A 6000-nucleotide genomic window follows, 5' to 3' on the forward strand; every position below is an offset into this window, starting at 1 on the left:
AGTAGCTAGACATATTACATAGTAACTTTATGTGAGCTGGTTGGGAGCATACGACGTTGTCAGGCGTTTTTCTGAGAGGTATTCTGGGCTTGTGTACTTATGGATGCATGGCCTGTGTGACTCTCCTTGTCCTTGTGTAATGATTAATGCTTGAAAAATCAAAGCAATGATGACTCTCCTTTCACTTTCTATTTTGCATGCATTCACCCATGTCCAAGTCTCACAATTCTCTATAAAAGGCCTCAAGGGCTCATTCTCTACAAGTAGAGAGAGTAGGAGTAGGTGGGACAAGGTGAAAAACATGCGGACATGTTAATTTCATTGATTTTTTTTTGATGTTTTTTAGAACTCTTATTTTTTCCCAAGATGTTTTCAAGAACTTTTATTTATTAGGCATCTTCAGTAATTCTTTAATCGTGATTTGATCATAACCCGACTTAAGGTCAATTTTGGTGAACACTTGCTTGGGCGCCAAGATATCAAAGCTACCCTGGATAGGCAAAAGAAGTATACAGATCTTAAAAGTCTTGGACAAGAATACTATTCGGGAAAGGTGTGCCTCAGCTTAACCTTCAATCAATTGGAAATTCAAAATGGCCAATTGAAATAGTCCCTTAAAAGGAGTTGATTGAAAAAAATGGCCAATTGAAATAGTCCCTTAAAAGGAGTTGATTGAAAAAAATGCAAAAATAGTCCCTTAAAAGGAGTTGATTGAAAAAAATGCAAAATAGTGTAAATTCTAAAAAGTATTGCTATTTTCTACATATTTCCATCTTAATGAAAAATGAAAAGAAAGTTTATATGTAGGTGACCCGAGCGTTGCTATGGCATGAAGTTTTTGCTTGTATACATATGTGCATACATATACATGTGCATATGCGAGTGTGCGACTACATACATGTGTGTATGCATCTATGCATGTGTATGTGTGTGCAAGCATGTGTGTGGGTCGATGGGTGGGTGGGTGTGTGTGTGTGTGTGTGTGTCTTTGCATATGCATGTGTGTATTTGTGTGCACATGTGTGTATGCGTGTGCATGTGTACATGTGTCTATGTGCATATATATATGCAAGTGCTCGATTGTGTCCGTGTGTGTATACATCTATGCACGTGTATGTATGTATGTGTATGTGTGTGTGTATTTGCATACACCTGTGTGTATTTATGTGCATGTGTGTGTGTATTTGCATACACCTGTGTGTATTTATGTGCATGTGTGTGTGTGTGTGTGCGCGTGTGCATGTGTCTATGTGTGACTCTCTCTCGTAGATGCATACTTGTGTATATCTCTCTCACATGCATTCTCTCTATGTCTCTGTCACGTACATAGACACAACCCTCTCTCACACACATGCACTCTCTCTCTCTCTCTCTCTCTCTCTCTCTCTCTCTCTCTCTCACACACACACACACACACACACACACAGAGTCCACACATACGTGTGATTGTGTGTATGCATGCATATGATGTGTGAATATGTTTATCACATGTACGTGTGATTGTGTATGCATGCATATGGTGTGTGAATATGTTTATATATAATATTATTATACATTTACTATATGCATATTGATTTATATATCATTATTATACTATATTATTATTATATTATTATATTATTTATTATATATATTATAAATATTTTTTCTTTTACATATTTTTATTATTAATTATATATTTATCTTATATCATATGTATAATAAATTATTATTTATTTATTGTATATAATATATATATATAATAATATATTATAAATAAGATAATTATATATATATATATATTATACTTAATAATAATAATAATAATAATACTTATATATTATTATTATTTATATATATATATAACATTATATTATAATATATTAGTATAGATTATATATATATATATATACTTATTATATGTTTACTTATTGTTATTATATATAATATATTTGTATTCTATTTTATACTACTTATTTGTTATATATCTTTATATTTTTATATCCACATACCCGTACACTCCTCTCTCGCTCCCTATTGTTCTCTCTCTCCCCCTCCCTCTCTCTCTCTCTCTCTCTCTCTCTCTCTCTCTCTCCTCTACCCCCAACACGTGGCTCCTCCCCTCCCCCATCACACCTCCTTCTCTCTTTCTCCTACCCCAACACTTGGCCATCCGCCTCCCAATATGTGGCCTCTCTCTCTCTCTCTCTCTCTCTCTCTCTCTCTCTCTCTCTCTCTCTCTCTCCTCTGCCCCCAACACGTCCTCCCCTCCCCCATCACACCTCCTTCTCTCTTTCTCCTACCCCAACACTTGGCCATCCGCCTCCCAATATGTGGCCTCTCTCTCTCTCTCTCTCTCTCTCTCTCTCTCTCTCTCTCTCTCTCTCCTCTGCCCCCAACACGTGGCTCCTCCCCTCCCCCATCACACCTCCTTCTCTCTTTCTCCTACCCCAACACTTGGCCGTCCGCCATACATGTCCCCTCCCCTCCCAAAAATTTGCACATAATAGATAGTATAGATAGATATTGTGTGTGTGTGTGTGTATGTGCACGTGTGCGCGTGCGCATGTGTGTGTATTTATAAATGTAAATAATCTCTCTCTCTCTCTCTCTCTCTCTCTCTCTCTCTCTCTCTCTCTCTCTCTCTCTCTCTCTCTCTCTCTCTCTCGCGCGCACACACACACATGTAAATATATATTATATATAATATTATGTTTTACTATATTTAGACACATGCATATATATGTGTATTTATAAATATAAATAACTTTATACATACACACACATACATATATACTTTTAATTAATTAAATTTTAATTTATATTGAATTTTAATGGGTAGGGATACATGGTGAGCTGTGGTCACTCTCAAATCAATGCATCGTACATGTAATGTCTTTTGTCTTTTCTTTATAATGAGAGAAAGAGAGAGAGAGAGTCCTATTGACAATAATATTGATCTCCATTATGTGTTGTATATGGAGAACCTTAGCGAAAAAGGTAGGTATAGATAAAGAAATAACTAGCCTTAGTTCATGCATATATTGTAGGATTGTTTTGCATGGATGAGGAGAGAAGAGAATTTATGGTGAAGCTTGGTTAATTATCATCTAGGCACCCCCTTCTCCTCCTCCTATGTATAACTGTTATCTAACTCTTTGTGAGTACACTCATTTGTATTAGATAGCCATTGATACATACTTAGTGATCCTGCTTCCCATCCCCTTGGATAGACGAAGAAGCGCCTTTGCACTCGAAGGCTGATTTCCGTCCAGCCTGAGGCAATTCCTAATTCATCAAATGAATGAACTACTTGGGCCATGTTCGGAGGGGAGTCATTGTGTATCGTTGGCCTCCGTGGTGGTAGAATCATTCAGTAATTCTGGGGAAAAGACCAGACCTTTATGGAATATGAGCTCTTGCATTGCCTATATTGGGTGTTGTTTATGATTCTCAAGCTTATGTTACTCATGGTTAAGCCAATTATGCTTAAGACAAGCTTACATAATGCTTGGTCTCGTTAGGTGGCTAATCAAGTTTAGTACTTGTTGTTGGTAACAAGATTGGTTCTATCACTTTTAAGCTTTGTTCTTTCCTTGTTGATTAAGTTTGGTTTACTTTAAGCTTTGTGCAAAGCTACCAAACTCCAATATAGTATTAGAGCAACTTTCTAAGGGAGTTACATCATAGGAGTTACATCATAGGAGTAGTTTTGTGGGGGGAGTTAGCCTTCTTCTTAGATTTAGTATTAGAGCAACTTTCTAAGGGAGTTACATCATAGGAGTAGTTTTGTGGGGAGGTAGCCTTCTTCTTAGATTTCTTTGTGAGTTTGATGACGAGTTTTCATTCACCAACATGGCTTTGTTAAGTGATTTGAGAGAGAAAGCACCTTTTAGTGGTTCTCTTCTTCAAACTTGTTGTTAGTACAAGAAGAGAGAGAGAGAGAGAGAGAGAGAGAGAGAGAGAGAGAGAGAGAGAGAGAGAAGCTCTATGTGAGCTTCTTTGTGTGAGTCAAAAAGAGAGTGGAAGAGAGTGATTATTCTCTTACTACTATTCATGTCCTTCCTTACTTCTATGTGAAGCTCCAACCTCATCAAGGAGGCGACTGTAAAATTTGCAAAGTTCCAACCTTATCAAGGTGGTGTAGTCTATATGAAACTCTCTGTGAAGCTACAACCTCATCACGGAGGAGACCTCTGCAAAACCTGCAGTTCTCTATGAAGCTTCAACCTTATCCAAGATGGCAGTCTCTATGAAACTCTCACTTCTTTATGAAGCTCCCAACGACTTCAAGGTGGTGGCCTCTGTAAATCTTGTGCTTCTGTGTAAAGCTCCAACCAACTACAGACGTGCCAAGTGACATCAATGCAAATCAAATGTGCCAACACCATTGGATGTGAGAAGAAGTAACAACTCATTGATTGTGTGAAGAAGCGACGGTCCGATGACTGTGGAAGAAACGACAGCACGTCGATTGTGTGAAGAAGCAACAGCATGTCGACTATGTGAAGATGTAACAGAGGTGAAAAGGTAATCCTTGTAGTTGCCAAAAGCATGAGTAAGTGACTGTATAGCAAAGTCCAAAAAACGCGTGTCCAACTCTTGGGCGTCTGGAGCATGAGCTGGCAGATCAACTCAAATCTAGAATGTAACTAGACATATTACATAGTAACTTTATGTGAGCTGGGAGCAGACGACGTGAGCTGGAAAATTCATAGGTGCTTTTAAAATTGTGAGCTGGAAAATTCTAACTTTATGTGAGCTGGTTGGGAGCAGACGACGTGAGCTAGAAAATTCATAAGAGCTTTTAAAATTCATCTTCTATATTTTAGGCTTTGTTTGCATACTATTCCTAACATTTGTGTGAGTTTGAAAAATAAACTTTTGAGTACCCCCTTTGTAGAATCAAAAGCTCCATTGTATGTCCAAAAAATATAAAGGGTAATCCTTGGAGATAGCCTTTGTAGACTCAAAATCTCCATTGTGTGTCCTAAAAATTATAAAGGGCAATCCTTGGAGATAACCTTTGTAGAATCAAAAGCTCCATTGTGTGTCCTACGAGGATACTTTTTTTTCTAACTGATAAAATATGCATACATCATTTTATTGGATTATTCTCATAGAATTATTCTAAATTATTCTTTTCTCCAATTGAAACTCGGTATCAACATGCCCTATCTTTGTAGAATTATGGTGAAACCTTCTCTTTTAACACCGAATTACTTTAGGCATTTTCTTAATTAAAGTACGATGAAAATTCCTCTAAAAAAATATCCATGTATATGAATATACCTATTTTGAATTATGACCGAAATTCCTCTTTTAATATTTAAAATATTTGTACGTAATATATCCTGAAAATTTCTCTTTTTGTATCTAATTTTTTATGCATGTACATATGTAAAGATAAATATAACAAAAATTCATCTTTTCTCTATTTAAATAATTATGCATAAATACTATAAAAGTATTCTTCATAAATGTAACAAAAATCATTCTTTTAGCATAAAAATTTTTATGCCTAGAATATGATGGAAATTCCTCTTTTTGTATTAACAAAATTATGCATAAAATCAAATTTATTTTTTAAATAAAAATTTTTTGCCATAGCTTCGCTCTGCAAGTTATGAGAATACTCAAAATTCTACTTTTAAATAAATACTCATAGTTATGAAATGTGGTGGGAATTCCTCTTTTAAACTAAAAAATTTATTATGCATACATAGCATAATTATAAGCATCATTATAATTAAACCTCTTAATTAATCTTAAAAATATCCATTTATCATTCCTATATGAAACTCATATGAAAATACTTACAAAAATGTTAGCATAACTCTTTTTCAATCTTAAAATGAATTAATATGATTTTTCTTAATCATAAACAAGTTTAAAAAGAATTAATCGTCATTTTTATCTAGATTAAAATCATAAAAATACTTAATCTTCTTCTCTAGCTTGTCAAGCCTAGAGTTTTGATTAAGATAATGAGATTAGCACTAAGATCCATCCTTCTAACAA

Source organism: Cibotium barometz, chromosome 59, assembly GCF_041138505.1.
Source record: "Cibotium barometz isolate CiBa-2024 chromosome 59, ASM4113850v1, whole genome shotgun sequence".
Classification (NCBI taxonomy): domain Eukaryota; kingdom Viridiplantae; phylum Streptophyta; class Polypodiopsida; order Cyatheales; family Cibotiaceae; genus Cibotium; species Cibotium barometz.